The sequence below is a fragment of the Haemaphysalis longicornis genome, unplaced genomic scaffold (genome assembly GCF_048455015.1).
Source record: "Haemaphysalis longicornis isolate Haplotype H1 unplaced genomic scaffold, Haemaphysalis longicornis Haplotype H1 scaffold_1, whole genome shotgun sequence".
In the NCBI taxonomy this organism is placed as follows: domain Eukaryota; kingdom Metazoa; phylum Arthropoda; class Arachnida; order Ixodida; family Ixodidae; genus Haemaphysalis; species Haemaphysalis longicornis.
This window is the reverse complement of record NW_027526203.1, coordinates 301,324,484-301,350,495: the sequence shown is the minus strand read 5'-3', so window position 1 is coordinate 301,350,495 and position 26,012 is coordinate 301,324,484. Positions and strand designations below refer to the sequence as shown.

General features: G+C 47.9%; 1 long non-coding RNA gene across 1 annotated transcript; it reads right to left on the bottom strand.

The window, feature by feature from the left end:
• Nucleotides 1–22,515: 22,515 nt before the first annotated feature.
• LOC144170048 (uncharacterized) lies at nt 22,516–25,926 on the bottom strand. The gene is made up of 4 exons (XR_013322558.1): nt 25,661–25,926; nt 24,530–24,603; nt 23,971–24,057; nt 22,516–23,271 (listed from the first exon to the last, which is right to left on the bottom strand). It is a non-coding gene; the product is annotated as an uncharacterized LOC144170048 (long non-coding RNA).
• Nucleotides 25,927–26,012: the final 86 nt, after the last annotated feature.

Here is a 26,012-nt window from a genome sequence, read left to right as displayed (position 1 = left end):
CGCGACCTCGTGCTCAGCAGCGCAACGCCTTTGCCACTGAGCCACCGCGGCAGGTGCTGATGAACGTGTCAAAGATTGTTTTACTCATCATTGTTTGTTTTAGCACCCAGTTACATAAATCGCGCAATGTCGTCACCAGCTGGGCTCACTACTAAAGGAACCATACGAGTGCTGAAATTTGCCTCAATAAAAGAGGTGTTCGTCTATTGGTGAAAACTTTTTATTAGAGGTACTATTTTCCTAGGGTGACGAAGACGGGAATTATTTTAGTTTTATTAGAAGACCAACAGGCATACCGATTTGCTTCTCTGCAGCCAACACAGAGCAAGAATGCCGGTAACTTTGAGAGCGGTCTTTTGAGACGCATACTTATAGCAACAAACTGGGCAGCATTTTTAATACCTCGCTCCAATTTCCTAATAAATGTGCCCTGAAACGAATAAGTGTAAAGTTACAAATTTCATTTTTTGTTAAATGACGAGGAGGTGGTGAAGCAGTGTCTTGCATTTAATGTCCGCTTGACTGTATAAACCACAAAATAACATAATTCAGGCGGAAATTATCGCTCCTTTATCAACGCATTTCCAGAATATCTTGAAGTACCCCGTATGTACGCATACAAAGTCCAGCAAAGAAATGCTTGCATTTTCGCCGCAGAGCTTTGAGACAAAGTAATACGCACCCAAGGCGCAAAGGGAGCTGTGCGTGGCCAGTGGCCCAGCGGCTTGATAGCGGTAATTTCAGACGATAAGAACACTTCCAAGCACGGCTGGCCTGTTTCCAACACGGACAAACCACAATTTTCTGCGATTCAGTTTCCTGTGGGTGGGGAGAGGATGGGGGGGGGGGGGGGGGGGGGGAGAAATTATCTCCTGAGAAAAATATAGCTTAATCTCAGCTCACGCTATGTTATCCCGTGCAGCAACGCACCGCCTAAAAAAAACTCCGGTTGCGCAAGCTTGGTGCCAAGCTCGTGAAGCAGTATCTGCATTGAATAGTTGTCTTTGTGACGTCTTGACTTCTCTCCCACAAATGAGTCCCGTACAACTCAGCCTTGAGAAAAGCAGCGAGTGAACGGAAAAAGTGTGGCGCCCAAAGATCTCGCGGCTGAGTGCGTAAAGCGAGTGTATAGACGATTTTGCAACTACATTTGCTGATGACCACGAAGCAATGCGTCGTCATTTTATTTGTAATAATTGCTGAAATCAAACAAACAATATCAAAGGAAAACGTCAGTCGCGGAGCCCTTGTGGCCTGTGCAAGCTTTAGAAAATTCGTGACGACCAGAGCGGTGGCGGTACAAAAAGCCAAGAGCCAGAAAAAAAAAAAAAAAGGCTACACAAAACACTGGGCTGCTAATTCAATGAGTGAGCATGGACGGAAACGTGGCAGGGGGATGGGTTACTCGGTCAAGGAAAAGGCTACCCGAAATAAGCACCGTGCCCTGCAAGTTTTCGGCGGCACTTCTCGCGCTATGCGGTACAGCAATTTGCCCACTCACAAAACGCACATTGCACAGTGGGTATCTCACGGGTCGCACGCGTGCCATTTCCTTGGCACCGCTTAGGTCTCAGCAACCTTGAGCGTATACCGTGACCGTGGTTCGGCATAAAGCACACCAAGCGCTGCCAATTGAACCGGCTCATTCGCTTTTCATTAGCTCCCCCTGGAGCCGTGGTGAGCTCTTGTTTTCTCCCCCTCGGACGTGCCTCCCGCGCTGCAGAAGCCCCAGCAGCGCGGCACTGGCCGTGAACTTAGGGCTATTTGTGGACGCGTCTTCCTCATCGAGGCGCCAGTGGCGCTGTGGAGTGGCGATTTTCGGGCTGCGCTCGCGCCGCGGTCGCTTGGCAGGGCGAGAAGGCTGCATTCTGCACTGATCACGCGCGGCTCCTCTCCTCAAGGATGGCCTTCGGGGAAACCTCGAAAGCAGAAAGCGACTCCTGCACAGCGATGGTCCCGTTTTCGCTGGACGCCGTCCAGGCACGCGTGTTCTTGCCCTGCAGGAACACGACACTTTGTTTGCTTCGAAGCGCACTCGCCTGGCCCGCATACCTCGTGCGAACTAGCCATTACCGATCACTAGCTTCAACTGTTGGTCCTTGAAGTCCCTGAAGGGGCCCTTCAATGGCGCTGATATGCGCTTTGTTCCTTTCCTGTGTACACCTTGTTGGGAGAATTGATATGTATTCATTCTTGGTTGCACCCGCCGCGGTGACTCAGTGGCTAAGGCGTTGTGCTGCTGAGCACGAAGACGCAGGTTCAATTCCCGGCCGCGGCGGCCGCTATTCTGATGGAGGCGAAAAGCAAAAACGCCCGTGTGTTCGAGATTTCGGCGCACGTTAAAGATCCCCAGGTGCTCAAAATTAATCCGGAGCCCTCCACTACGGCGCGCCTCATCGCCTGCGTTGCGTCGGCGCGTTAAACCCTACAATCAATCAATTATTCTTGGTTGCGCGACTGATACGAGGACGAACGGAGACAAACGAGCGCTGGACTCCATGCGGAAGTTTTATTATGAAAGAAAGGAGATATATACCCAGCGTAGTGGCCAACAGAGAATCGAGGGAAAATGACTGACAATAAAAATACTGAGAAAGTAAGAACATAAACAGGTCGTACGTCTCAGCTTGTAAGCAGCAATGCTATTTCTGTCGTGTTGTGCTGCTGAACACGAGGACGGGGTTGGATACCGGTCGTGGCGGCCGGTATAGAGGAGAAAAACGAAAGCACCCGTGTGTCGAGATGTTGGCACGTTAAGAATCCCCAGGGGTTCTGACTTAATCCATAGTCCTCCACTACGGCGCGCCTCATAGCTCGGGTACAGCTTCAGTGCTGAAAACTCTATTAATTTTATAAAGTTATTTTCCTCTCTGATAGGGACATTGACGGTTCACTGACGCACTTGCTGCCCCAGCAAACGTGGAACATTTCCATTGGCTTGCGAATGCCTTGATCACCACGCGTGCACAAAATATCGTTATCATTGAAGCATGGCAAACAAACATACGAACTGACGGGCACCCCGAAAATGGACAATTGTCGTTTGTTTTCAAACTGCCTTTCTGTTCCCGACGTGTAATATTCACGAAGCGCCTCGTCTGGCCCATATAGGTCGCAACACATCACAGTGGGACCCGGCACACGGAGTCAGTTTTGCAGGCAACAGACTGGAGCGCGTTGGATAAACATTTGCAGTTGTTCGGCGAACACAAGAAACATTATAAAGGGGGTTCGGGGGGGGGGGGGGGGGCAGCCTTAGCCCAGAGCCAACGTTTCGACTAGGAACGTTGTCTTCATCAGGGCTTGTCTTTGCAGTCATACTAATAATGCCAAGCTGCCGTGACCGACGCACTCACTCACTCACTCACTCATTCACTCACTCACTCACTCACTCACTCACTCACTCACTCACTCACTCACTCACTCACTCACTCACTCACTCACTCACTCACTCACTCACTCACTCACTCACTCACTCACTCACTCACTCACTCACTCACTCACTCACTCACTCACTCACTCACTCACTCACTCACTCACTCACTCACTCACTCACTCACTCACTCACTCACTCACTCACTCAAAACTGCTGTGCGTAGGGACTTGGATTTTAAAGGATACGTCATGAGTTTTTAATATTTCGACACTGAGGGTATGAAAAAGGGCCAAATATATTTTTACAGACCCTCAAATTTTTGGTAGTCCCTTAAACCTGTACCGTTGGCTTCTGCCTAAGATGATGCTAATACAAATGTATGAAAAGAAATTTGAAGCTTTCCTGAAAATTTAGTTCCTCACGGGGTTAAATTAAAAAATAGACTCGAGCAGCGCATGGCGGGAAAGGTTGGAGGTCAATGGCTGGGTACTTCGTCCTGCAGTGGCCGCAGTGAACTTATTATTATTATTATTATTACAACATACTTCATGGACTCCCGAAGTCATCGCATTGGCTTCAGTGTCCAAAGACAATGGATACAACGTTTCAAGAACACACCTCAGAATTTTCTAACTGTAACTGCTAGCGCAGTTAAGTCGATAACACATGGCTCAAACATGTTTTCCGTACACCAAAATATTTCTTCTGTCTGAAAACAAATTACGGTGTTTTTAGAAAATTTCACCATGAAGGTTAACGAGTAAAATCTGACTTTAAAAGTGTCTTCGAAGACGCGTTTCATGTCATATGGTACTAGCGGGTAGAGCGGCACTCGTGATCATGACTGCCACACTATCCCCTAGGTCCACGATGTTTTCGAATTGATCATTTTGGATGTTATCTCTCTGACCCGCAAGGTAATCGAATACGTTTTTGCGTCTAACAATTGCGCGTAAGAATGTCTCAGAATAGTTTTCGAGATATTTTTAAAATATATTCCGGGTCTGAGGAGATCTACCACCTCAGACCGGCAAGGACCTAGTCCTAGCTAGTCTTTTCAAGAAACAAACGTTTATTTCTCTCTCTCGCTCTCTCTCTCTCTCTCTCTCTCTCTCTCTCTCTCTCTCTCTCTCTCTCTCTCTCTCTCTCTGCATACCTCTCCCACGCAAGGGCGATGCCCGGTGTCATCCACAGGAAGGAACTTGAGCAGGAGCGTGTGAACGCGCGTGTTCGTGCGTTTTCAAGTGCACTTTTCAACACGCCCTTTGGAATAGAAATCAACTCGGAATGTAAAATGAGCCAATGGCGACACCCGGAATAAGATTTGAGTAGAAAAATGTGCTCTGCACTGTGACATCGCGCAGTGCAAGCATAGCCATTTGCATTGCGCTACGAGATAGCGCAGATCACAATTTGGAGTCAAAGGTTACGTCGGGCCTTTTTTGTTTCCAAATTTGTTCCCGTGGACGCCGCGATTGTTACTCAGGTGCACCGTGGTAAAGCATATCCACGGACAAGAACTACGGAGTGTAGGCTAAAAAAGAAGCCATGCTCAGAAGTCAGGAATCAGAGGATGGGGCTATCAAACTATTAAGTGCAGGTCACTGTATGGGCTCGCCTTGTCGTCTTAGCTCGCTAACGGTCGATGGCGCAGCGGGATAACGGACCCAAGTTGAGTCTTCTGTACCGGGGTCAGGGAGTCACGCTGAGGTTTCGAAAACCACACGGTTTAAATAGTCATAACCGTTCAAACCTCGTGAACCGCTGGCGCTGGTCATACATCTCCCGGTTACTTAGCGCAAAGAAAACTGCAGGTCCATTTCAGGCAAAATCTATGAATATAACCGGCACCCAAATCAAGTCAAATCAAATCAAATCAAATCTTTATTTTTCTCTTGAGAAAAATAAAGCCCGCACGTTCATTTAGTTAGGAACGCTTGTTTAGTTGGTTTTTACGATAGTAAGCTGAAAAAGCGACCGCCAAGAAAGAAATGGCGCGTTTGAAATGAAGCAGAAAGGCTCCAGCCGCGTAAGAAAAAATTGGCGTGTTCGAAATGCCGCAAAAAGGCTCCGGCCGCGCCAGAAAAGAATGGCGCGTTCGAAATGCCGCAGAAAGGCTCCAGCCGCGCTAGAAAAAAATGCCGCGTTCGAAATGATGCAAAACTTCTCCAGCATACGAAATTAAAGCAAGCGCAAAACGAACAGAACTCCCGCTGGCGCGGTTTCGGGCAGGGGGTACGCGAGCACTGCAAGAGCGGGAAACTTGAAATGAATTGGGTGGCAGTAGTTTGCGGATAACGGCGCTGCAGCCCATTATGGCGAATCGCTGCTCTGCCCTTCCGACAGCTTCCACATTGAGTGGAACGGCTTTAATTTTTTTTTTATTTCATTCTACTCCTCTCATTCCAACAACAGTGTAGGCACATTAAGAAGTGCCGCTCATTCAGATCTCGGTGCCTGCTTTGCAGGGAGTAGCGAGGTGCTATGCAATCTTTTTTTTTTTCTTAGCACCTCTAAAAGAAATGGCCGCGCTGTATACGCAAAACAATGGGTGACGTTCAGGTGCAGGGGCCTCAACAATTCAGCGGGTCATAGGGCGATGCGGGCCATATGGCTTTCTTACCACATCAGCACACGACACTATAATGCAGGCCCGTTGGGAAGTGGCATGCCTTACTTCAGGGAATCGTGGGGGACCATGTAACCATTTTCCTTTCGTGTCACAATTCTCAAACTAATAGCAGCACATCACGCGCAATAAAAAAGAACACCTTACTTTTAGGGCTCCGCAGCTCGTGAGGCGTATGGAACCCTTTTTTGTTTGCGTACTGCTGGGAACCCCCTCGGAAGGATTCGCTCCATTTAACCGCATCCTTTCCCCTTGCATAATGGCTACTGCCAACGCAAGGGAAGCAAACGCAAAGAGTTGTTTATTATTTTTAGACAGTTAATTCCTACAAGTTGCACGATACTTAAGTTATCGCACTCAAGCTGGAGTATTCTCGCCGCACAACTGTCACTTTTTCGCCCCTGGGGGTGCATCGTGTCACAGGCTGCTAAGAACAGTCGGGAGGGCTACAGAAACGGGACCGCAATTCCCGTACGTCCCGCTTTCGCAGCAGGAAGTTCTCAGCACGAGCTGAGAAAGAGGTCGTCGCGGCAATGACAGAACGGGAGACACACCAAAATGCGATGGTCTACAAATAGTGATTCAGCGGACTTAAAAAAAAAAAATCGACCCCTCTGTGACGACCCCATCCAGTGGTGGGGTCGTCACAGAGGGAGCACAGAGGGAGCGAACAAATGACATCGTATGCTTATCTCATGCCGTGCACTCTTGACACCTGTGTTTGATTTGTCCCCTTTTTCCTCTCCGCGCTTTCCTACGCGAGCAGCGTTGGAGGGAGCAGCACTGGGAAGTACGGTGGGGCTCAGTAACTTGACGGTGTAACCTGCAGATATTCAGATGGCGCCACCAAAAAGGTGAGTACGTTCAACGACGCAACTCAAGGAAGGGCGCGGTATAGCATAATTATTTCCCTCCACCACGTATTTTTTGATGCAGGTAAAAAGCAGAAGCGTTCATAGCTTACGATATTCAAGGAACCCCAAGTGTCTAAGTTAATAGTGAGCTCTCAACTACTGAGTGATTTTCAGCCAAGGTGCACTAGTCACGACGAATGAATGTCATTAGAAAACCCACTCCTCTATAAACAGCGTGTTTAGTTAGCTATGGGTCGTCGGTTCAATGCCAGAGAAGGGGACTTTTTTGTTTTGTGTGCGATGGACGGCCGACCTTGGTTACACGCGACTAACGTATACTGTTCTGCAGGCAAAAGTGTCCCTTATTCAGCTCTCACAGTAAAAAAAAAAAAAAAAGAAAAAGAAAGAAAGAGGCCGTCGAAAAGAAAGGCAGATCCAACACGTGAGCTACCCTAAAGGTCGTGTATAAAATGGGAGCAGCAGGTCCTTTAGGTACTGGTCAGAAGCGGTTTAGAGACCCCACGCAGACTATTTTCAGATGACAGCCTAAGGTTACACAGCTCAGCGGCAACACATCGCCACTGACTGCCTCGGCCATCCCGCAACGAACTCCCCCCGCCAGCGTAGATCCTGCAGGGGGCGGCCGGCCTCACGGGCGACGTGCGTTATATTCAGTGCAGTTGCCTATCCGTCATCACACGTCATTGGCGCCGTATTGTCGGTCTAGCGGACAACCGTCTTACTAATTTACTAAAACTCATTCCTTGGTTGCCCAGGGAAGCCATTGCCCTGGAATTCGGTCACTCTGAATGTGAAGTACCGTCCGCGCATTGCCAGCGTATAAATTGTTGTTGACCACGGTCACCTTTCCCTTCGTCAGGCGTATTGCGCTGCAAAAATCTATTGTAGGAAAATTTCTCCGACTGGCAAAGGCGGATAAGCTGCGCTGGCGACATGTGCTTAAAGTTCTCCATGAGCCGTTTAAGTTTTGTTAGTCCTCCTCTCCTCCCGTCTTCCTCTGTGTCTTCCGTCTCCGCCTTGAGCTTCACGCATGTAATTGATTGAAGAGCCATTGGTGGATCTTCAAGAATGCCTGAGCATCTCGTACCTCTCTCTCACGAACTCGGTCCGATGCGCCCGTCTTGCCCCAGCTTCCGATGTTGCCGCCCTGCTCTGGCTTCACGCTCGTTTATGCAGCACGTGCAATCGGTGGCGGAGTCACGGTGCCCGTCAAGACGGCGCAGAGGCCGGTTGCGCACCGCGCTTCGACTTGACGTCACCTTGGCAACGTCGGCACCGTTGCAAAGGCAGCTTTCTTCTTTCTAAAGGGCAGCTCTCTTTACGCGCTCTCTCCACTCTGTGGTTCTGTGATCTCCCATTGCTCGCTCTGTGGATAGGTCGACGCTGCTCGGTGGAGCGACGAAAAAAAATTGAAAATTTTGAAAATGCGGAAACCGTGACTTTCTTTTAGAGTCAAATTCGAGCCAACTGGGCTTTTTTTTTTCTTCCATTCCCCTGGTAAATACGTGCGCGGAAAGTAATATTTTGCGTGAAGAGCTGCAACGTGGTCTCTTTTGTCGCAGCCCCCCTTGAAAAAGGGTGTCGAGATGGGCCCGGGTACGTGCGTGGGTGAGCGAGTCAACTCTTTCGTTGCCAGACATGCATCTAGTTTGGCCCGGTGCGAGTATGTCGCTTAACCAGAATCGCTGCCTCGCTCATCGCTCTGATTGTAACAATTTATCGGCCCACCACTTGCGAATCTGTGAAAGCGGTCACCAATCACACTACTCAGACGAGAGGGGGAGATAAATTGTGTAATTCGCACCAGATCAGCCCCGCTAACGGCGGGGCTCACTACTTCAGATAAGTGTAAATAATGCAAAGGGGATGCGAAATGACCAGAAAAAAAGAGTGAACACGAAAAAGAAAAATCAGAAAGGTAGGCGGAGGGCTTCCTCTAACACATGCGCACACAGTATACAGGTACACGCAACGGACGGCCGTTCAGAGTTTCTCGTCTATGTGACTCCGCCAAGAACCGCATAAGGACTTCTGTGCCCATGGCCCTTTGTCTATGGGCGTAGGAAGAACCTGCAGGAACCCTTTCTTAAAGCAGCGACCACGCCGCGCCCCGCCTCTTTGCGTGAGATACACGCGCTGAATGGTATACAACAGGAGAAAAGCGAAGTCTTCACTCTCATGCACACGTCCTTCGGAGTGTCCAGGTGGTAGGTGCGTGTTGAAGACTTGACCTGTACTGCCAACGGGTCTACTGCGCATCAGCGGCCCTTTCCAATGCCTCTGGCCTGGGCTTCTCAGTCCGCCTTTACTGATTGACTTCCTCAAAATACTTTCAGGCCCAGTCATTAGGTCGAGAGTGGAACGGGGGGTGGGGGGTGGAGGTACATTAGAAGCAAAACAAGAGACGCCGACCAGTCCCACTAATATTTCTTGACATATCGGCTTCGAGCAGAGAAACCTTGTTCACAATGAAGACGTCACCAGAAGTGGTTCGTTTAAATGAACTTCAGTAATCACTGCAACGAGCGTGTGTAGATGGAGTTTATATTTCCATCGTTTCCATTAACTGAGTTGGATGTGGCCCTCTATGATTAGTGATTTCAGATGTAGTCGTGACGCTGTCATTTTTTTCAGTTGCGACGATTCTTCATCGTCCCAATCAATCTCATGGTCATGCGTGATGGCGTATTCTACTAAGACGTTGTTGTCAACGCTCTTATTCGTTAAGAGCGTGCTGCTGCAGTCGTTTCTTGTAATTTCCTGATTCCCGATGTATTCCGGAGACAAGTACGGGGAGAGCGGTCTTTCACTTTGCCACTTTGAACGATCCTTCAAACATTTTCCGTCTTTACATTCTTGAGGAAATTTTAAATCTGTGATATTCTTTAATCAGTAATCATTGTTCATTCAGAAGAGGAGAGTTCGAACTTGTGCTGGTTGATACATAACTTCAGAAGAAAGCGGCAGCGCAACAGACGGGACGGAACGAGAGGGAAAGAAACATTTGCGCTTTATTCGTTGCACAGGTTACAATAGGTTACCTATATGCACAGCAGTACTCAATTTTAAGCTAAACGTGCCAGAATGGAAGTTTAACTGTAAGCTATAGAGGCAGCACTGGTGTTATCACGAAGCCTATTCGATAAGTTGAAGAAATGGGGCGCGCAATTTCGTGTGCTTCAGGGGAGATCATATAGTTCGAAGTCCATTCCTAACTTCTCCCGCAGCGGTTTGCTCAAGTCGGATTTAGGAAAGCTTTTGTCCAGGGAAAGAATTTCCGGAGGCTTTCGGCCAGAGAGCTCTTGGCACTGTGGCAGATCCGAGGTGCTTTGGGGGGTATTGGTCATCTCCCGCTAAAAGGTAATCCAAAGTGGCCAAGAACGCGCGCCATTCTCGGTACGCCCTTTGTTCCAGGAGTTCTGTTTGCTGTCCCTCAGCCAGATGTCCTGAAATGTTTTGTGCTCGCTATTTTTACGCTTCTAATAAGAAGGCAAAAAGTCCTCAACAAGGAGTTCAACAACCACTATCTCTTTACGTTTTGCAGGTACTTTGTCGAGGTATCAAATGCATCAGCTTTCAATACAACTGGTTTTTCTTCAGCCCTAAACTTCGGTATCAAGGTTTTGTCAAATTTATAGCCCCTAACTATGTGCAGTATATTCTCTGTTCGCGATAATTTATGACCTCCGACCTATAAAGGGTGTTACGTAGCTGTTTTCCCTCGTGTACGTGTTCCGATATGTGCGCTTGTGGGAAGTGCTGCGTATTCGCCCCCTCCAGACCTAGGTTGTGGCGCGCATAAGACATAGACAGGATGGAAGCTTCGAGAGCGCCCTAGATATGTCCCAATCTGTATAGGAAACACGATTCAGGTAATACCAGAAATCAAACTATGTCGAGCAAAACGCCGCCATCGGTGTTATGTCAAACAGATGCGACACAAAAACGTGCATCCGTTCGCGCGTGCGCCCATCTTATCGTTTCGGGAAGACGAGGTAAAAGAGACCCATCGCGCCATCTCCAGATGGGGGCGATCTGTTCGCTTTTATTAGGGAGATACGGCCGCCCGCACAAATCCAGAGCAGGAGGGACTGCGGGTAGCCATGTGGTGGCCGCAAGCGACCGGCGTCCTAACAATCTGCGGCTCATTGGCGGAGAGGAAGCACACGGCGTGCACGAACGCAGGCCGACCACAGTGCGGCCGGGGAGCATCACGGGGTGAAAACACCATCAGCGCTGCAGACGGCCGAGGGTACGGCTCGCAGGGTGGCCATTGTTGGCGCGGCGACTGCGCTCGGGGCATGCGAAACAGCGCGTTCGGAGCACGGGACGAGCCGTTTCGTGCACGAAGCGGCCTCTTTTTTCTTGCTTTCTTTAAAAACAACGTTATTTAAGGAGACGTACGTCGTTAAGGCTGGGATGTGTCACGATCGCTTTCAGCGCAGCTCACTGCGAGAGTAAAAGGCGGGCCAAACCTTTTGGCCGCCTTCTTCGTGGTGGGGGCTTTTCGCCGAGCACCTCGCCAGGGACGGGTACGTGGTTATACTGCAAGGAGCCCCTTTTGCCTAAAACCCGCAGTCTGTGCGCTGTGCTGTCAAGGCGGACGACCTCGTGGCATGGAGAGTTACGTTGTGTAGGAGACAAAAATAGATTTGCTCGGCGGCCTGTAGTATTCGCCAAGGCAGGGCCGTTACTTCTACATCTTTTTATTTCTTAATTACTTGCAATGGACAGCCGAGTTCGGTTATTAAGTTTCATTTTATCAGGTTTCCGGGTATGTCGTCATGCAGCAGAAAAGAAGTGGAGGAACGGGGCTTTGAATCTACATCTATAAAGCTAATTCTTTAGCTATCCTCAGAGGTTGTCAAATGGACCCCTTCTCCCACACAAAGAGGTGATATAACATTGCACCGTGACCCCAGGGATGCACACAAGGAGCTTTCTTCGCGGTATTCAAATAAATCAAAAGAGGTTAAACGCAGTGCCAAAACACCCGGTCTGTCCGGCGCGCCATAGTGGCTCTGCGGATGAATTTAAACCCCCTTGTGTGCTTTAGCATGTGCCTCACACACAGATGTGTGTTCGCATTTAATGTTCACCAGAAATAGAGTACCTTAGTGCGCAGCGGCACAGCGCCTCAGCCCCTACCCATCAGGGGTGAGCCTCCTCCGCGATTCAATGCGCACATATTGTGTGCACGAAAGTAACGCTCGGTACATCCAGTTGAAACTGGATGCAGGTACTGTTCCAAAACGATTGGTCTTGAATGTGGCCCATTCTTCCATCACGCCGAATGTAACGCTTCAGCTGCTCACAAGGCACGAAACGCCTAGCGCCCGTTAAAGCAAGTCACAACTGCTTGCGGCCGCAATTTTCCCGAGAGAAAAACTCGCTGCCTGACACTGCAAGTTGGATCGCGCTATTTTTGACTAGCATGTTTCATTTTCTTCAAAATGAGTTGTAGTTCCCCTCCTGCAACGCCAGACGTTATTCCTCGGCCCGCGTATAATCCTAGTGTCCACAGACGGCTTACAAACTTACGTTTTGTACTCGTTTCGTATGTTCGCGGATGACTGCGTTATTTATCGCATTATAATGGACCTCTCGGGTGAAACAGACCGGCCGGATGACCTTAAAGCATGCAAAAACTTTTTAGGCAAAAACATTATCGGAGGGTATAAAATTATAATACTGCTTCCCAGTGCCATTTTATTGCTGTTTGAATTTTTGCAGTTTTTAAAAAAATCTTCTGAATTTGTAATCGGTGTGCCCAGGTTTTTTTAAACATCTGCAACTTTCCCGCTCATCGACACTCTTATCAATACTGATTACTCTGGCGTTACTCAGAGGCATGCAAAGTTGTTTCGCATAGCTTTTATTGGGGAGGACAGCTTGCGCTGTGTTCGGTTTCAAGTTTAGGGCGTGGTCATGCTAGGTTCAAGAGCCATGTAAGATCTCAGTCGTAATCTGATGGGTAGCATCATTAGAGAGAGAGAGAGAGAAAGGACTTTATTGGATCTCCTGCAGTCGGGGACGGGTCAGGCCTCGCAGGCATAGAGTTAATACTACTGCTCGCAGGGCTTCACCGTCCCGTAGTCTTCGCCGCTCACTGCGGCGTCGGGCCGACCCCGAGGCCTGCGTCTGGTCGGCGCGGGCTACTTGGAGTGCCGCCGCTGTCTCCCCTAGCCCTCGCTCCCGCAGGAGGAGGCCGAGAGGAGTGCGGGTTCTCCTTTCGCCGTTGCTTGCCCAGTGCAGCCTCGAGCCGCTGGATAGCCCTTAGCAGGTGTTCGCGCTCCGAAGAGCCGATCGAGTCCGTAACGTCCGGAGGGAGGGTCGGCCTCCCGTCACTCGCGTCGTGTCTTTCACAACCCCACATCAGGTGGGTCAGGTCCGCGGTCACTCGCGCACAAACACTGCACACACAGTCTTCATACAGGTCATACTACTACCCAACAAGTTACCACTGAGATAGCATTTGTGAAATCCAGCTGAATTTCACAAACGCTATTAAGCATACTAGAAAGTACTCAAGCTGTCTCTCTATTCAACGTGGATCTTTGCTCTGTGCAAAATATCAGTTTTCTGTATTCGTGTTACTAGCTTTCCGAACTCTAGATTTCGAGCGAAACTGCTGGGGCAAATATGCCTAATTTGCCCCCAACCGCGCGAACAGTAAGAACTCCCGAAGGAATTGTAATTTGGGTCGGGAGGCCAATAGTGAGCTGTGCAATGCGCAAGGGTAAAAAGAAGCTGCATGAAGAATTACACTTAAATTCTGAACACACACTAGAACATGCATTTTCTTAAGCCTACACTCTGAGACAACGGTCCGTAATATAAATTATTACTGGCAAGATTCAATAGTCCTAGTTTAGTGCATGTCTTGATGTCTAACAAAACGGCCTGCAAAGCCCCAACAGAAAATTTTTGCGGCACTTTATCAATGTTGGCGTTACATCCGAAAGGAACAAATGTTGCAATATATAGAGAGCAGATGGGCCGTGCCGATCAGCCTGCAAATTTTTTTACCGACACAAGTTACTACTTTCGCAGAGAAATTGTGATTTTAAGAGCATTGTCATACTTTAATGAAATACTAAACTGCTGCGATAGTTAGATACTTGCTCTGGTTTCATTTCGAAGTGATTTCCTTTCACTAACACGCAACAGCTACTGCTGTTTGCAACAGTATGAGACATATGAGACACGTTTCCTACGAGCACCTGTACGGCAGTAGAAGGGGAACAACGTGAGCAACGAGAGAAAAAAAATGCGAAAAAACTTTTTGCGTTAAACTCGATTAGGTAGGGACATATGCAAAAAAAAAAAAAAAAAAAGACGGAACGGTTCACCCGGAGCCACGCATTGCTACAATGGTTGGGACACACACACGCAACTCAATCACACATTAAAAGGCACCTGAAGACCAAATTGCGTCAGATGGTGAGGCCTGTCTGTATACTGAAGGGGGTGCCATGAAGTGAGATGCCACGAACTAACGCCAGTTCAAGGAGGTTTCGAGTAGGATTCCCCCCTGTTCGACGAGACGCGCTGGCGCCAAGGCACCGGGGAAGTGCACTGAAAAGCGAAGCAGTGCTTAAAATCCAAGTCGCACGGGGCAAGACTTAGAGCGATGCCCACGAAGCAACGCTGGGAAGCCGTCTGTTCAGAAATTAGTGCATATGAATGGTGGAAATATTGTGCTAGACAGCCGTTTAGCCAAGAATAACCTGGATTGGCTTTGGAGCTATAAAAATGGAAGTATTAGTTTACACGATTGGAGAAAATATTCGCAGCTGTCATTGAAAGCGCGAGACACATGGACGACGGGGGCGTGCAATTCGCATGCGACTGATCGTTACGACTGATCGTTAGGACCGGTTTTGGCGTCGCTCGCTGGTCAGAGGAAGCTCACGTGTGACTGGCAAGCCAGATGCAGTCGTGCCATCGTTGCGATCATCGTGCGGCTACAGCAAATGAGAGCCCAATGTCATCGCGGAGAAAGTTTCTTTCAAAGATCGAGGAGGCGCCAGAGGCAATTCCGAGTGTTTTTTGGAGAGAGAGAGAGAAACAACGTTTTTTATTGTCCGGCAAAAAGACGCGGCCTAAACGTCACGCTGGACGGCCACCCGGCGCTCGCTACCTACTCGCACCCAGCCTCCGAGGAGAACGTGCTGTCGGCCGCTGGCGCTCGAGAGCCTCCAGCGCTTGCTGGACGGCCTCGCGCTGGGCGTCGTAGTCCACACTCGCCACCGCACTCGCTAGCAGTTCTCCGCCGCCGCCACCGCCGCCGCCGCCGGACCGTGCACTCCACGCCTGGTGGACACATGCTGTCACCGGTACTTACAGCATGGACGAGCGGAAGCATGGGTGCTAAATGTTCCCACAGCATTGTACTGAACGCATAAAAATGCAACGTATAACGTAATAGCACTATTCATTTTCACTTCAAGTTGATAAACGTTTTCTTTTCCTGATCGGATTTCTCTTGCACACATCTAAATGGGCCTGAATGCGCCTAAACAGGGAGGCAACCACGGAGCGAAAACAGTGGGCGGAGCGACGCCGACGACGCATCGCACGCGCACTTCGGAGCACGTGTCTCAAATTCACGCGTACGACTAGTCGTGGCGACCGTCGTAACGATCTGTCGCATGCGGATCGAATGCACCAGTCGTCCATGTGTCTCGCGCTTAACACCCTAAAACGACTAATCGGCGGGACCAAAAGTGGGAATTGGGCGAATGACGAAGTCAAGCATGCGATTAGAGTAAAAAATTAGATCTTAGCTGGGGCAACAGGACGCATGCCCGCCTCGCGCTGCTGTCCCAGCGCAGATTCTCTTATTTTACTCTAATCGCATGCTTGGCCTCATCATTCCCCGAATTCCCGCTTTTGGTCCCGCTGATCCGTCGCTTTGGGGCGTTGTGGTGAAGCCCACCTACGGCGATTTTTTAGAATGTATAACAGATAGCATTACTGCACTGCTTACAGCCAGAAACATTCATTAAGCCGAAACATTTTTATTAAAGGGACTCTGCAACACTTCCGATAAACGCTTTCACTTTTTCCTTCGCGTCCGGAAGCACTGCAGGAGCTATAGTTATCGTCAGCACGGAGCGGCACCGCGTGTTTTGCTCGTCGCAGCAGATATGCCTTGCATTTCTGCTTTGATTTTGTGGTTTTCTTTGTAAAGTGGCTGTTGAATGCGTTCATTGCTGCAACTGACGAAAAGCCGGCCAATAGCCGCTATACTGCTGTAATGGCGTAATTCGAGGGGTCCAAGGACGCCAAGACCGGCAAAGAGAGAAAAATTTTTTGAGCAAGTTTTTAAGTTTCTAAGCAGTAATTTTTGATGACTTCGTGTAGCGCAAAAAAAAAAAAAACGCACAAGGACAGAGGGAGGCCAAGCGCAGTAATTTTTGGCTGAAGTACTTTGCGACCCCCTAATATAAGTAGAGTATGTGTTGGTTGACTACTACTACAAGCATTTAAGATTTCGAAAACAGTTCAAAAAAGTGTTTCACCCTGGGTCCCTTTAAGCCAATCTAAACTATAGGAACTCCTCAAGTGACGGTTTGAAAACGACGTTTGCTTTTGTTTCCAGTACCGATGTTCTTTGGACTTGCTGATTCAGATTACTCGGGCTCGGAGGGGCTGCATATTAACTCCCGCTAGTCACTGATTCGCTTGATTGGAAACAGATGAGTTAGCTGTCTCCCACGGCAGCATACGCCATGATAAGGCTCTCGTAGCTTCAGGGGCCATCGACGAGATATCGTCTGAATTTTCTTCGCCAGGACACATCTTGCCACTCTCTCCCCCTCCACCTAATGACAAAAGAGAAACGCGGAAATTCCTGCTTGTGGGAGAAATTCAATCTCGGGAAGATTAATAAACGCAAATTAATGAGCGAGCGGTCTTTAAAGACGCCAGGACAGTCAGTAGTTATAACAGCAGAACTACTTTTAGCAGCGCAAGAAAGCAACAGCTCAGAGGGCAGAGTAAATCGAAGTGACGTGAAAGTGCACGCAGCATGCACTCGAGACTTTCAAGACAGCTGCAATTAAGACTTTGGGACAGTGGCTGCGGAACCAACACGCGCGCAGTAAGCATCAGGCAAAAATACGTATATCGCAAGAAGAGTTCCGCGATATGCGGACTTTTCTCGGGCGTTATTCAGACTGTGTAACACTTTTTTGACAAATTAAGGGAAGCTGATTGGTTTTATCCCTGATGACAAGTTGTCTTTACCTTAGGGGACATTGGAGAGTCCTTTGAATACGAAGGTGAATTCCTAAAAATTTCTCCTGGGGTAGAACGGCATGCCAAGCGCGCACCTGAACGAACCAATAATACTCATAAAAAGATATGCCGCAAAAGCTTCTCAAAAACGGGATATGCCGGTCGGGCCCACATTGCAACTTACGAATCGCACAAAAGCAAAGCCAGTGGCCGAGGTCGCGTTTTAAAGATTTTCTTTTTCAATCGTCCAGGGCGGATTCTGGCACCGCGCTTCGCTCTTTGGGCCCTTTGAGCCGCATCTAGGTTAGACGAGCGTATCTACAAAGATCAGCTCGGCTGTCTATGCCGCAAGCGAGAGGAACGGGTCGAGAAGCTGATTTATCAACGTCTAAGGCGCGCAGTTTTGTGAAATGCGCGAAAAAAACGCAGAGATGGGGGGAAAATGCCGCCGACCAGCGGACGTAACGGCTTCAGTTCACATATGATTGCGCACTGGCTGCAGCGGACACCGCGTGAAAGGCTGCGGGGCTCCGGTATGCCTCAGCGGCACCCACCGTGTGCCCACGGCTTTCGTTCGCACAGTGCAGGCATTCCAACGAGGGGCGGCGTGACCGTTTGCTTTGCTGCTGGTGGCTCTTTTGTTTGACTCGCGGCATGGTTACGGTTGGAGTGACTAGCTGTTGGAAAGGCCGGTGCAATCAACCACCATAGTTTAGTTAGTTAGTTAGTTAGAAACGGAGTTAGTTAGAAACGTATAGTTAGTTAGAAACGGATAGTTAGAAACGGAGGGATACGAAGAAGAAAAAAACTCGTCCCATTTAGTGATGAGAGATACGTCACTTGTACATACATGAAGTGAGAAAATAGGAATGAAGTTAGAAACCTGGTGCGCATGCTAAGGAAAAGAAAAGCAAGAAGATTCTGGACAGTTACGTGCGCTGTAATCGCGCAATGTTAAACGGAACTGTCAGGGCATCCGAGGCTCTGAAAGAGCGTAAAATAGGTACGCAAATACTGCGGGTTGTTTCGCTTTGTCCAAAAAATGATGAGGTTCGGTGCTCTTTGACGTAGGGGGTTATTACCGCCAAAAAGGAAATTACAGTATCCCTTTCATGGCCGCAGTTCGTGTGCACGTAAACGAGCATATATATTACAACCAGTGTGATGTAGACGTTTCTGTGCGCAATAATGCATCCATCAACTGCAAGTCCTTCATAGTGACCACCCGCTGAGACCGCTGCACGTGCAAACGACCCGAAATAAACGAACATTTCCGCAGTCCTAATGCACTCGAGGAATGATGCACGGTCCTCATCACCGGGTAGCAAAACCAGAGTCGAGCCGCCGTGTTCGAAAGCCTTCTTCACAAACCGCTGCGTGGCAAACAAAGATGGCATAGCTACCATCACAAACCATCAAGCGGTGCTTGGCGGAACTGGAGGTGGCGATGCTTCGGTCTCAGTTCACGTAATGCGCGTGAACGGCCGTTTGCCCAGAATTTTTGTCATCGCTGAGTAATGCGCAAGATGGTTTTAACACGAAAGTGTTTTATTCCGGGATACACAAACATTTGGGTGACGTCATATCCGTCACGGAAATGACGCCAGCACAACGAAGCAAGAGGCCTCTAGAGGGTGCACCCCTGCACACAGTGTCTTCTTGCGGGGAAGCAACCTTTAGAACCACAGTTTACGTTATAAATAGGGTTGTTCGTTTTCGGGTTTTATATTTTAACACCAAAGTGTTTTATGCCGGCATACGCCAAGATTTCACTGACGTCATATTCGTCACGGAAATGACGCCAGTACACCTTTGCCGAAGCGACCCGCCAGCAGGACGTTGCTCACCAAGCACACCCAGAAGACAGCCGCCGATTCGCATATCATGCTCAGCTGCAGATTTCGCTGCAAGTTTCACTTTCGTGTTTTACCGATTCCTATGACAGAGGAATCAACAATTTTTTCTCTTTGTTAATAATTATATCCTGCACGAACCGTAGTCAAACGTGCTTAACCGAAATTGTTTTCAGCGATCATCAATAAACCACATGAAATAACAATTCTCATAAAGACAACACTGTGGTTAGAAGCCTTATAGTTCTTTTCCGTTGAAGGGCATTACCACTTCGTTCCTAGATAAAACAATGGTCGAAGTTCCCACTGTGAGAGAAAAAAAAAATGACATTGGAAGAGAAACAGCATTATTGAGCGTTTTCTTTTCGATTTGTCAGGTATACACGCCAGTCCAGTCTATTACATTATATGTCCTATGCATATTAATTTATGTAGCTTTTCCTACTGAGGGCCTTTAAGGAGTGCACTATCAACATATCTATACAAAGCTGAGTTACTATACAAATTTCGCATTGTGGACGGAAGTTGTGTCATAGTACAAACGCCCATTCTTGAAATGTTGGATGACTGCATGTCATTGTCGAGTTTCGTTAAAACTATCTTTAATGTCGCATGTATTAGCATAGCCTAAATTATTGCGTCAGTAGCTCGTATTATAAGTAGGTTGTTGATTGGCACGCGAAAAGCGGATGCCTTTTTTATGGGCAATAGCAACTGCGCAATTATGAATAACCCAGTACACTTGTAATATAATATCTGAAGTAAACAACTGCTGACATTATCTTCGATTATTCATAATTGCTCCGTCGTAATGCGATGTAAATAGGAATAATAGGCTAAAAAATACTCGCGAAAAGTATCTCCGGTAGGCACCAGTCGAAATACTGATTTTGGCGCACGAAACGCGCAAAAAGCGAAACAAGTTTCGAGGAAGTGAAACTAAACTACGGGAATGCAAATAAAAATGGCAATATCTCCACTCCGTGGATGATGGCGAGGGTGCGCAGTACGGCGACTCGAAATGCCGTCCAAGTTGCGCCCCGAGTGACATCCGATTTGCGCCCCGACCGTCATTCGATTTGAGCAGTGAGTTGCTCCTTGATTATTCCCTAAATGAAACTGCAACTCACGGCTCAAATCAAATTTCGCTTGATTTTCGCTTGACGGTGGTGTGCGCACGGATGGACGCGGACGGACATTGGGAGGTCCTAAGGTACTCCGCACCTAGGAAGACAGCTGTGCAAGAGCAACATTGAGCAGTAGATCCTGGCCAATGACCCACTCATTTCTGCGCAGGGTTGACTGTGCTCAATTGCTACATGCAGGGAAATACCTCAGAAATAGTCGACATTGTTCACAAGAAAACAACAAGAAGAACAACAAAAGTGTTGCGAAGCGCAGAGCCGGGCTGGCCAAATTGGAAGACGCCGACAGCCGTTCGTCCACATTGGATATAGCATGCACGCACGAATGACGCCCGCACTTTCCGCGTCTGTCTGTGACGAATTGATAAAGAAAGCAGCCACGATTTTGATGCGCTGGACACGCTTCAAGGTTGTTCTCGAAAGCATGAAAATAGCCTCGAGAGGCCCTGGAGAAAAAGCAAGCGTACGCCCGCTTTGAGGAGTTTGCCACGCACCCGCAATGGGGGACGAGTAGCCGCTGAGACGGATACGACGGCTTGCACTTCAGGAGCTGGCGAGCAGCTCGCACAAATTGGAAATAGCAGCCGGTACCAAATCGGCAGCGGCAAACGTGCACGCCTGTTGCGCGCTCGTTGACGGACTTACGCCGCACCGATTCGTCCCGGTTGTCGGTGCGCGCGTCGCTTTAGCATCGATCGCTCGAGGCCTCGCGGCAGCTGCGTCGACTGTCGGGCGCACGTCACGTCGCGCGGGCCGTTCAATTCACGAAGCGCCGGTCGAAACGAGGATACTATTTCGGATGACGAGAGTCGTGTCCCCGCCGTTCCAGAATCGCGCCGAATGGGGTTGACTGACACGGGGACCGGTATACTGCGCCGCCGCCGCCGCCGCAACGGTCCCGGACAGCCACGCATCGTGTCGCCGCTGGCTGGCTTCTGCCCCAGCTGCCGACAGAGCCGAGTGCTTGTGTCGGTTGCACTATCGGCATCGAGCGAGATCTGTACTTTAAATGCATCCCGAAATTCAGAGTCCGTCCATAATGTCAGGCAGAAGTTTTCACCGGTGACTCCACTAAGGGCTCCATTTTGCTCCGGTTCTGGATGACGTAGGTACAAACACGCCTTAGCAGCCTCGAGACGCGTCACGACGTGAAACCATGATGTAAAGGCACAACTGACTATTTTCGAGCTCCTCGTCATCCCCTGTTCCGGAATTGGAGCTTCCTCCATGCTCCAAGGGAGGACCACGGGCACTCCGGTCTCACCGCCACCCTTAAATTATATCTCCCTTCTCCCTGCTTTGCAGCAGCAGGAACGAGCTGGTGGTGTAGGGAGGCCGGTCGACACTTCAGCTCCTCACCTTAAGCGTTCAATACACTCTAAGCTGGGTAACCCTTAATAGAGGTATACATTTTCGAATTTTTGTAACCTATAATTTATAAGGTACAAATGTAACCTATATCTTCGTAACCCTTATATACGTATACACGTAAGGGTTACTCAGTTATGGGTTACTTTGCCGCTTTCAGCATGTATACCTATATATAAGTTACATCTACCGCCGTCCAAGGCCACACACCTGGAAGGTTGCGCGCCAGGCGCGCTTTCGCCGGCGCAGCTGTGGAGTCGCCCCGAAGGCGCCTTTCCCGCGTGGTAAACAAATATCGCGTTAGTGGAAGACGATATGTGCGACCATGCTGTCCATTGCGCAGTCTAAACTTTTGCGTCGGGTGTCTTTTATTCGTCCCTTGAATAAACTGCCGGCCACACGGCTGGGGCTAAAAGAGAAGTTACTTTTATAATTCCTAAAATTGCGGTGCTAAAAAGCTTGAAAATGTTCTCTTAATATATATGCATTGCATTACCTGTTCGATAATCGTTACCCAGGTTGTCACCCCAAAATCTTTGTGAGTTTTGGCAACGCTTAAGTCTTATAAACTGGCATAACTAAATTTGATGTTTGCATCAGCTTTGTGCCGTTTAAGAAACCAGTATCAAACATGCATGATAGGTCTTCTGGTAAATTGTGGGCATGAATTTTAGTTTTAGTTAAACAACATTAGGCTTTAGTGAAACCAAGCTTTAGTGGAAACATGCACTTGATAGCATACTTCAAAAGGACGCCAAAGTTATGATAACATAGCCTTAAGCCAAAAATTCTTGTCTGACAACTTAGGCCATGATTATCAAAAGAGAATTGCAGTACATGCACACATATTTGCGCATTTAACAGGAGCTCATTTCCAGAAGTTTGGCATCAGTAGTTTTGAACACTCACATTTATTATTATGAAACACCTGTGGGCTATTTATTAAAAAGCAAAGCTGCGAACCACCGTAATGTAATTATCGTTCCTTAATGAATATTAGACGAGTGCGGATTCCTGGGCGAACTGGTGTTTCCTATATTGCTTTAGACTTTCAGGTAAAACTCGGTTTATTCATATATCCTTATTAAACCTGTTTAATAAATGTTGCGTGAACAGCTTCACAAACATGGCCAAATATACAGATTCTTTACCTCAATATTTGCACGGACGTATGCAAAGTATTTCGAATTGTTTGGTACTGCAATTGAACCATTTCAGATGAATTCGAGTTTGAGCTACATTTATAAGATGGTTCTCAGAGGTCCACTTTCCCAGTACAGCATTATTGTCATGGTTCCCCACAGAAAAAACGCAGAATGTGGGAAAGTAGAAAGAACATTTATTACAAATTCACTGTTTCATACAAAGCAGTGTTTAACATTCTCTGTTTCACTCAGAGTCTAATATTACACTTGGAATTCACTTGTCTTTACGAATCCATCTTTACACTTCCCTCTTAGGTTCCTCTTTACAGTTCCACCTGAGTTGTGATTCCCACGCCAAGTTATCGTTTTTTATGCAGCCCTAACAAGTTTCTAGGCCGATTGCAATCTGTCTTTTGGACAAACTTTAAATGGGATCTATAGTTTCCTGCATGAAAAAAGGCGCTTGGAAAAATTCAGAGATAAGCTTCGCAATTTACGTAGAACACAAGCAGGCACAAAATCAGGGCACGCTGAAGATTTCCCGAGGTCATCTGAATAACTTGTTCCCTGCTGCCGCAGATGGAGGTATACATGTGAGGGGCCGTCACTTGGATTTCCCCACCTTGAAGAGCCATCTACAGAAAATTTCAGAAAAAGAACAAAATCCAGTGCAACCATAAGCCCCTCACACCAAACCACAGGCATGTGAAGTACGAAAAATATATTGCACGAAAATGAAGACGTAGACCAGAGAATTAAATGAAAGGCCACACCAGAGAAGGAGTGATTTACGGCCTTTCAAATAATTTCACATCATTTCAGTTCTCGTTACAGAGAATAATTTGGCCGCATTGTTCAGAACAACGCGAAGCCACTATAGTCATACCGGCCAACCTTCCTGAATTTTAATCGCGCCGTGTTCCTGTTTATCTCGCGAAATGTTTCTGCATGCTCACCCAGAACAGGCAGAAACTTTGGGCTACGAGATAAACTGACATACATTTGCAAACGAGAAAGCAAAAACATTTCCGCGAATTCATGTGGAATCACTACACGCAACACGCAACACGCGTGTTGTGTACACGCAACAGGGCGAACGTCGCACTAAACCCAGGAAACGTCCTTTCACGATTCTGACACCGTCTGCGTCACATTTTTGGCTGTACTTAAACATCTCCCTCCGCCCCCCCCCCCCCCCCCCCCGACATTGTACTGGCAGTTTCATTTTGAACGAGGATCCCACGTGGAAGCCGAAACGTTTTTCATTTCAGTAAAGTGTTCTTCTACCGGTGGTTTCTTACTCGGCTATTCGTAAAAAAGAATCGGCAACTAACATTTTTTCTTCGTCCAAATGTGTTGTGGGAGAGGATACATCTAGAACTTGCACCGATCTTCAAGTGGCATTCCCGGGAGGTCTGTACCTGTAATGACTCAAAGGGTTATTTGGGTTATAATGTAATAGGCTTTAGAGCTGGGCAGTTGGTATACATTCATAATGAAAGAACACCTGAAACTTGACAAGACGAAGAAAAGAACACAGCACAAGCCCTCACTAACAACTGAAGCTTTCTTAAAGAGCTCTTTTCGAAAAAGAGTTCTTCTTGTTGGCTCTGCAAAACCACGCATCTTATAGAATATGTGGAGTTGCTGAAAAACTACAAAGCTCCATGCTGAGGAAATCGTTATGTGAATTCATAACGTTCATGCAGTAACGAACTGATAGAAAGAGTCACTAAACATGAGGCAAAATAAGATACGAAATATAGCATCATAACACTTGAAGTAAGGCCTCGCATTTTTACAAGTGATTCATACTTTTGTCTGTGTAGGCCTGGGTGCCATCTTTACAAAGAATATTTGAATGAATGTGTTTTAGTTATTGCATTTTCATACCGTTGTTTCCACGGAAATCAGACTTCTTGTGTCATACGCAGGGGAGTCCTGGTTGTCAGCTCAAAGAACACTGCCTGCAAGAAAAACAGTAGTGCTCATAAGTCATAGCATAGGTAGCCAGATGCAACCACACTTTTCGAACAGCCACGAGCCGATGAGGGTGCAGCACCCGTTTTTGCACCTGCACTTGTCTCTGTTTAATTCGTCACAATTGCTGTATCATCAAAAAACAACAACAATCAAGCAGCCTGCATGCTGGCTCATACATACCACCATTCTGTAAAGTCGCTTTACTGCACTACACTAGTATCACGCGAGACAACCATTTGCCCGGCAATACCACGCGAATAAATAAACGACTGATTCGTGCGAATGAGAATAATAAACCCACTTAACATGGTGAAAATGCCCCGCTACCTCAAAATGACTAACACCAAATTTACCCACTCAAGGAAAAGAATGACAAAAATGAAGAGTGTTGTACATATGAAAACTTTTTATTGTGCGGTAGGGCAAACTTTCACAAAAAAAGAGGCTTGTGCTGGACAAAAGTGAGTCTAGAAATTTCGGGCACCATTTAGTGGGCTACTTTTCTGCAGCACACACCTTGTGTTTATCCGGATATATTACTACAAGACAAATAAACTAGACACCATTCCGAATATATGCAGCGAGAAAAATGAATATTTCCCGACGGCTGAAACAAAATGATAATACCCAGAGAAAAGCGCGATAATATAAGAAAGACTTCATTGGGAAAAACTTCAAATATTCAAGCAGAGCTACCTGACAATTACATGGGCCAATAACTCGTCAAGTGCGCCCGATGCAGCCAACAGCGTAAACAAAACGCTCAACACATGACGAAGGCGCGCAGAGCAGAAAGCAGGTCACGAGCGCCGTTGTCTTTTATAATGTACGGGCTTTCCCAATCGTCCGTTCTAGTCTGACGCGACGAACGCAAACCCGCGATTTCATTCAATTGCCGCCGCGGGCAACAGAAAACGTCCAGCGAAGCAACCAGTCGGGTAAATAAAATCCCTCTCAAATGCTGCAATTTCAAATTGAAAAGCCCCCAGCGAAAAGATACATACAATGAAAACACGGAAACCGTTACGGGAATATACTCACCGAGTTCGCTTTCACTGGCGCCGGGGCATTGGTCCAACATGCGAACTTGATGTTGGTCGTAGAAAAACGGGCCGTGCAGCGCTGCCAGTCACAAATGGGCTCGCCGCAGCCTCCGCGACTCACGCCGACAAATAAGTCTTGTAACAGCAATCCTCGCTTCATCGTATGGGTATCACAGCGGTAAAAAGGCTCGAGTGGCGCGAAAACGCGGCCACCGGACCTGCGGGCGCCGCCATTTCTCTATATCCCGTCATGCAACTGAGAAATCAACGGCCGCCTGGAGAGAAGGCGCGACGAGCATCCTTATAGGTTACAGGGCATTTTATAGGTTACAACGTAAAGGTTACATTTC